This window comes from Triticum dicoccoides, chromosome 5B, assembly GCF_002162155.2.
Source record: "Triticum dicoccoides isolate Atlit2015 ecotype Zavitan chromosome 5B, WEW_v2.0, whole genome shotgun sequence".
Lineage (NCBI taxonomy): Eukaryota > Viridiplantae > Streptophyta > Magnoliopsida > Poales > Poaceae > Triticum > Triticum dicoccoides.
In genome coordinates this window covers 634,455,196-634,463,912 of record NC_041389.1, presented here as the reverse complement: position 1 = coordinate 634,463,912, position 8,717 = coordinate 634,455,196, and positions in this window count along the sequence as shown.

Below are 8,717 nucleotides of genomic sequence, written 5' to 3'. Positions count from 1 at the left end.
AAACTCAAAGCTAGATCATACTAAAAATTTATTCTACTAGATCAAGATATAACCAAAAGGATCGAACTAAGAAAAACGGTATAGAAGTGTGATGGTGATACGATACCGGGGCACCTCCCCCAAGCTTGGCACTTGCCAAGGGGAGTGCCCATACCCATGTATTCAGTTCTCCTTTGCTGGTGAAGAACGTGGTGGTGATGATGGATAGTCGCACGTCGAAGTAGGAGCTCCTCCAGTTTGCGGATAATGCCCTTGAGTGCGGTGATATGCTCCTTCAACAAAATATTTTCACGTGTGAGATACTTGTTTTGTATGCGAGCAAACTCAATCATCTTGAAAGCTACAATCTCAGTTGGGGTAAGAAGATTGTAATGAGGTTGAAGGATGTCTTCTTCTTCTGCTCCCGGGGCTTGATCCTCCATGACCTTCTTGATCCTATCATCCTTGTTGATCTCCCTGGGTTCTTCTCTCTTCAGCTCTATCTTCATTAGCCAAGCATCGTTGTCCTCTTTATTAGAGGAGGGGGACGACATGATGCCTGGCCTTGACAACTCTGGCAAAAAACAGCTCGAAACAAAAACATAGGATATTTGTGATACGATGGTCAAAACCTTCGGGAGATTATATAGTGAATTTTTACCGACCAAAAGGAGCATCGTGCAAGAAAACGGAGTCCAAAAAGCACACGAGGTGCCCACGAGGCAGGGGGGCGCGCCCAGGCGGGTAGGGCATGCCCTCCACCCTCGTGAATGCCTCGTGTCCTTCCCGGACTACTTCTTATTTTCCTATTTTCTGAAATATTCCAAAACGGAGAAAAACTGATACTAGAATTGTTTTGGAGTCGGTTTACTTACCGTACCACATACCTATTCCTTTTCGTAGTCTGAAACATTCTGAAAAGTGTCCCTTATGTATTCCTCCGGGGTTACGGTTTCAATAACATTGGTTTCAACATTTATGGGATTACCTGAGATATAATGTTTAATTCTTTGACCGTTCACCACCTTTGGATTTGTGCCTTCGAAGTTGTTGATTTTTATGGCACCAGAACGATAGACCTCCTCGATAACGTAAGGGCCTTCCCATTTAGAGAGAAATTTTCCTACAAAAAATCTTAAACGAGAGTTGTATATCAAAACATAATCACCTACATTAGACTCACGCTTTTGTATCCTTTTGTCATGCCATCTTTTTCTTTAAACAGTTTGGCATTCTCATAGGCTTGAGTTCTCCATTCATCAAGTGAGCTAATATCAAATAACCTCTTCTCACCGGCAAGTTTGAAATCATAATTGAGCTCTTTAATGGCCCAATATGCCTTATGTTCTAGTTCGAGAGGTAAGTGACATGCTTTTCCATAAACCATTTTATATGGAGACATACCCATAGGATTTTTATATGCAGTTCTATAAGCCCATAATGCATCATCAAGTTTCTTGGACCAATTCTTTCTAGATCTATTAACAGTCTTTTGCAAAATCAGTTTAAGCTCTCTGTTACTCAGTTCTACTTGGCCATTAGACTGTGGGTGATATGGAGATGCAATTCTATGATTAACATCATACTTAGCAAGCATTTTACGAAAAGCACCATGAATAAAACGTGAACCACCATCAGTCATTAGGTATCTAGGGACTCCAAACCTTGGAAAAATAACTTCTTTAAGCATCTTAATAGAGGTGTTATGATCAACACTACTAATTGTAATAGCTTCTACCCACTTAGGAACGCAATCAACAGCTACTAAAATATGTGTATACCCATTAGAGGAAGGAAATGGTCCCATATAATCAAAGCCCCAAACATCAAATGGTTCAATAACAAGTGAATAATTCATAGGCTTTTCTTGACGTCTACTAATATTACCAATTCTTTGACATTCGTCGCAAGACAAGACAAACTTACGGGCATCCTTGAAGAGAGTAGGCCAATAAAAACCAGATTGCAATACCTTATGCGCAGTTCAATCTCCAGCGTGGTGTCCTCCATAAGCCTCGGAGTGACACTTGCATAGGATCTGTTCCTGTTCATGCTCAGGTACACAACGTCTAATAACACCATCTACTCCTTCTTTATAAAGGTGTGGGTCATCCCAGAAGTAATGTCTTAAATCATAGAAAAACTTTTTCTTTTGCTGGTACGTGAAACTAGGTGGTATAAATTTAGCAACAATGTAATTAGCATAATCAGCATACCATGGAGCAGTATGAGAAGCATTTATAACAGCTAATTGTTCGTCAGGAAAGCTATCATCAATAGGTAGTGGGTCATCAAGAACATTCTCTAACCTAGACAAGTTGTCTGCAACGGGGTTCTCAGCTCCCTTTCTATCAATAATATGCAAATCAAATTATTGTAGTAGGAGAACCCATCTAATAAGTCTAGGTTTAGCATCTTTCTTTTCCATAAGATATTTAATAGCAGCATTATCAGTGTGAACAGTTACTTTAGAGTCAACGATATAAGGTCTAAACTTATCACAAGCAAATACAACTGCTAAAAATTCTTTTTCAATAGTAGCATAATTTCTCTGAGCACTGTTTAGAGCTTTACTAGCATATTGAATAACATTTAGTTTCATATCAACTCTTTGTCCTAGAACAGCACCTACGACATAATCACTAGCATCGCACATAATTTCAAAGGGTAAATTCCAATCAGGTGGTTGAACAATAGGTGCAGAAATCAAAGCTTTCTTAAGTATTTCAAATGCTTCTCCACAATCATCATCGAAGACAAAAGGAATATCTTTTTGTAAGAGATTAGTCAGAGGCCTAGAAATTTTAGAGAAGTCCTTAATAAACCTCCTATAAAAACCGGCATGACCAAGGAAACTTCTTATACCTTTAATGTCTTTAGGATACGACATCTTTCCAATAGCATCAACTTTAGCTTTATCAACTTCAATACCTCTTTCAGAAATTTTATCCCCCAAGACAATGCCTTCATTGACCATAAAGTGGCATTTTTCCCAATTCAAGACAAGATTAGTTTCTTCACATCTCTGCAAAACTCAATCAAGGTTGCTCAAGCAATCATCAAAAGAAGATCCATAAATGGAGAAATCATCCATGAAAACCTCAACAATCTTTTCACAAAATTCAGAGAATATAGCCATCATGCATCTTTGAAAGGTAGCTGGTGCATTACATAAACCAAAAGGCATACGTCTATAAGCAAAAGTATTGAAAGGACAAGTAAAAGTGGTCTTTTCTTGATGCTCTTTCGACACAGGTATTTGAGAGAAACCAGAGTAACCATCTAGAAAGCACAAATGTGTATGTTTGGATAATTTTTCTAGCATTTGATAAATTAAAGGCAAAGGGTAATGATCCTTTTTAATAGCTTTATTTAATTTGTGGAAATCAATTACCATCCTATAACCTGTAACAATTCTTTGCGAGCTCAATTCATCTTTATCATTAGGAATGACAGTAATACCTCCCTTCTTAGGGACACAATGGACAGGACTTACCCACTGACTATCAGCAACGGGATAAATTATACCTGCCTCCAGGAGCTTTAGTATTTCTTTTCTTACCACTTCTTTCATCTTAGGATTTAACCGTCATTGGTGATCAACAACTGGTTTGGCATCTTTCTCCAATTTTATTTTGTGTTGGCATGAATGCCCTTAAGATCATCAAGAATATATCCAATAGCAGCACGGTGCTTCTTCAGAGTTTTCAATAATTTCTCCTCTTCCTGCTCTGAAAGGTTAGCACTAATAATAACATGATATATCTTCTTTTCATCAAGATAATCATATTTAAGAGTATCAGGTAGTGGTTTAAGCTCAAACACGGGATCACCCTTGGGTGGTGGAGGATCCCCTAGAATTTCAACAGCCAAGTTGTGTTTCAAAATAGGTCCCTGATTAAATAATACTTCATCTATTTCCCTTCTTTCATTTGTAAACATATCATTTTCATGGCCTAGCAAATATTGTTCTAAAGGATCATTAGGAGGCACGGCAATAGAAGCAAGACCAATAATTTCATCCTTACTAGGCAATTTTTTTATCATGGGGTTGTCTATGAAATTTAGCAAAATTAAAGTCATGAGACATATCCCCTAAACCAATCGTAACAATATCCTTTTTGCAGTCTATCTTAGCATTAACGGTATTCAAGAAGCGTCTACCAAATATAATGGGACAAAAGTCATCTTGTGGGGAGCCAAGAACAAGAAAATCAGTAGGATATTTAACTTTCCCACACAAGACTTCAACATCTCTAACAATCCCAATTGGTGAAATAGTATCTCTATTGGCAAGCTTAATTGTAACATCAATTTCTTCTATCTCAGCAGGTGCAATATCATGCATAATTTCTTTGTATAAGGAATGAGGTATTGCACTTGCACTAGCACCCATATCACATAAGCCATGATAACAATGATCTCCTATTTTAACAGAAATAACAGGCATGCCTACAACAGGTCTATGTTTATTTTTAGTATCATTTTTAGCAGCTTCATCACAGAAGTAAATAACATGCCCATCAATATTTTCAGCCAAGAGATCTTTAACCATAGCAATACTAGGTTCAACTTTAATTTGCTCAGGTGGTGTAGGTGTTCTAGTATTACTCTTACGAACCACAGTTGAAGCTTTAGCATGATCCTTTATCCTAACAAGGAAAGGTGGTTTCTCAATATAGGTAGTAGGAACAATAGGATCATTATAAGTGATAGTCTTTTCTTCAACTTTAATAGGTGCAACTACTTTTACTTCAACGGGAGGATTGTATTTAAAACACTTCTCCTTAGGGAGGTCAACATGAGTAGCAAATGACTCACAGAAAGAAGCTACTATCTCAGAGTCAAGTCCATATTTAGTGCTAAATTCACGAAAAGCATCGGTATCCATAAAAGATTTAACACAATCAAACTTAGGTGTTGTACCTGACTCCTTACCTTCATCAAGATCCCAATCTTCTGAGTTGCGTTTAATTATTTCCAATAAATCCCATTTGAATTCAATAGTCTTCATCATGAAAGAGCCAGTACAAGAAGCATCGAGCATGGAGCGATTGTTGAGAGAAAGCCGAGCATAAAGTTTTTGAATAATAATTTCTCTTGAGAGCTCATGATTGGGGCTTGAATATAACATTGAACTAAGCCCCCCCCCCCAAGCTTGAGCAATGCATTCTCCTTCGTGAGGCCAAAAATTATATATATAATTACGATCATGATGAACAAGATGCATATGATAAAACTTCTGATGAAATTCCAATTTCAATCGGTTGTAGTTCCATGATCCCATATCATCGCATAGCCTAAACCATGTCAATGCCTTTCCCTTCAAAGATAAAGGGAATACCTTCTTCTTGATAACATCCTCGGGCATACCTGCAAGCTTAAATAATCCACAAACTTCATCCACATAGATTAGGTGCAAATCGGGATGCAATGTTCCATCTCCTGTAAAAGGATTAGCTAGCAGTTTCTCTATCATACCCGAAGGAATTTCAAAGTAAACATTTTCAGTAGGTTCAGTAGGTTGAGGAACAACTCTTTTCTCTACTGTTCGGGGTGAAGATACCCCGAACAAACCCCTCAAAGGATTACTTTCCATAGTAACAAGTGACAGTAAATTTCAGCACACTATATAAATTTTTCCTTACCAAGTTCCACTTACCAAAGGCGCTTCACTCCCCGGCAATGGCGCTAGAAAACAGTCTTGATGACCTACAAAGTGTAGGGAATCTATCGTAGTCCTTTCGATAAGTAAGAGTGTCGAACCCAACGATGAGCAGAAGGAAATGACAAGCGGTTTTCAGTAAGGTATTCTCTGCAAGCACTGAAATTATCGGAAACAGATAGTTTTGTGATAAGGTAATTTGTAACGGGTAACCAGTAATGAAGTAAATAAGGTGCAGCAAGATGGCCCAATCCTTTTTGTAGCAAAGGACAAGCCAGGACAAACTCTTATATGAAGGAAAACGCTCCCGAGGACACATGGGAATTATCGTCAAGCTAGTTTTCATCATGCTCATATGATTCGCGTTCATTACTTTGATAATTTGGTATGTGGGTGGACCGGTGCTTGGTTACTGCCCTTTCTTAGACAAGCATCCCACTTATGATTTACCCCTATTGCAAGCATCTGCAACTACAAAAGAAGTATTAAGGTAAACCTAACCATAGCACGAAACATATGGATCCAAATCAACCCCTTACGAAGCAACCCTTTAAGAAGTATTAAGGTAAACCTAACCATAGCATGAAACTCATAAACTAGGTTTTAAGCTTCTCTCACTCTAGCAACCCATCATCTACTTATTACTTCCCAATGCCTTCCTCTAGGCCCAAACAATGGTGAAGTGTCATGTAGTCGACATTCACATAACACCACTAGAGGAGAGACAACATACATCTCATCAAAATATCGAACGAATACCAAATTCACATGACTACTTTAGCAAGACTTCTCCCATGTCCTCAGGAACAAACATAACTACTCACAAATCATATTCATGTTCATAATCATAGGGGTATTAATATGCATATAGGATCTGAACATATGATCTTCCACCGAATAAACCAACTAGCATCAACTACAAGGAGTAATCAACACTACTAGCAACCCACAGGTACCAATCTGAGGCTTTGAGACAAATATTAGATACAAGAGATGAACTAGGGTTTGAGAAGAGATGGTGCTGGTGAAGATGTTGATGGATATTGACCCCCTCCCGATGAGAGGATCGATGGTGATGACGATGGTGATGATTTCTCCCTCCCAGAGGGATGTTTCCCCGGTAGAACAGCTCCGTCGGAGCCCTAGATTGGTTCCACCAAGGTTCCGCCTCGTGGCGGCGGTGTTTCGTCCCGAAAGCTTCCTTCTGATTTTTTCCAAGGTAAAAGACTTCATATAGCAGAAGATGGGCACCGGAGGCCTGCCAGGAGGCGCACGAGGTAGGGGGCGCGCCCCCCACCCTCGTGGCCGCTGGGGTGGCCCCCCTCTGGTATTTTCTTCGCTCGGTATTTTTTATTAATTCCAAAAGTAACTTCCATGGAGTTTCAGGACTTCTGGAGTTGTGCAAAATAGGTCTCTAATATTTTCTCCTTTTCCAGCCCAAAATCCCAGCAGTTGGCATTCTCCCTCTTCGTGTAAACCTTGTAAAATAAGAGAGAAAAGGCATAAGTATTGTGACATAATGAGTAATAATAGCCCATAATGCAATAAATATCAATATCAAAGCATGATGCAAAATGGATGTATCAGTAACCGCCTGCGCCTGGAAATCCAACCTTCCACGCAACGGAGCCTGGCGTGCCAGGTGCTCGGGATTCCCGAGGGCCTCTGTGAGCTCATCGTTCTCTCTATCGGGAACGAACGTCCCTTGCTGCGATGCAGTGATATACTTCTGAAGCTTCTTACGGGTATTTCAAGTTGCTCGTCCGTCCAGACGCACTTCCCTGTTTTAGGGTCCAAGGTTCCCCCAACCCCGAAGAACCAAGTCCTTGAACGGTCTGGCCAGTTCAATGTCTCTGGTTCGGCCCCTTTAGCAATTAGGTCATTCTCAGCCTTGTCCCACAACGGCCGGGCTTTGAGGTAGCCATCTGACCCCTTGCGATGGTGATGCTCCTTCTTTGCAGCATTTTTCTTGTTTGTCGCTGACATCTTCTTACTCTTCTCCGATGTCTTGTGGGCCACAAATGCAGGCCAGTGATCTCTTATCTTCTCAAATCGGCCGGTGAATTATTGAGCCTTCTCTTTATCGACATACGTTGATTTCAACTCATTCTTCCACCTCCTGAATAGATTTGCCATCTTCTTGAGAGCATGAGCCTTGACCAATGGCTCTATAACTGGCTTATCCGAATCCTCCTCTCGCGATAGGGTGAAATTTTCCTTCAGTGCGGTCCAAAGATCATCTTTCTATCTATCTTCGACATAAGAAACTTGAGGGTCTTCGTTCTTAGGCTTATTCCATTGGTGGATGCTGATCGGGATCATGTCCCTAATAAGAACCCCGCACTGAGCAGAAAATGCTTCCTTGGTCCGGATGGGTTCAAACGGTTGGCCATCACCCGCGATTGTTGTGATCGTGAACCTTTCATCCTGGCGCAACCTTTTCTTCGGTCCTCATCTTGTTACCGAAGTTTGGCTCGATCCGGAGGGCTATAAAATAAGAAAGAGAGTTAATATATGTACATACCAAAACAATTAATGCATCAATTAGCTATTCAACACAGGCTTAATATATATATATATCTCACCGGACTTTGCAACAGTTGTTCCCGACTCTGTTCGGTCACCGGAGCCATCATCACGGTCTCCTTCTTCCACCGGCATTCGGTCGCCGCAGCCATCATGATCATGACTTTCCTCCTCCATTGTTCGATCACCGTAGCCCGCTTCCTCTCCTTCCAGACCATCGGTGTCGTTAATAAATAATGACAAGACATCATGTCTGTCGCGGATTATGTCCCCCAATATCTCTTCTTGTTCGAAGTCTCTTTGTTGATCCATAGTTTCTGCAAATATTACAACATGGCAATTAATATACAAACATGAGAGATGGATATATCAATAGTGGCAAACATAGACCTAGCTAGCTAATCACAACAAGAAATATTAATTAGTGGCCTCGACGCTTCTACGGTTTGGGGTGACCTCGACAACGCTTCTAGGGTTTGGGGTGGCCTCGACAACGCTCTTTTAACATGGTAAATTTGGGTGGCCTCGACGCTTCTAGGTTTTGGGG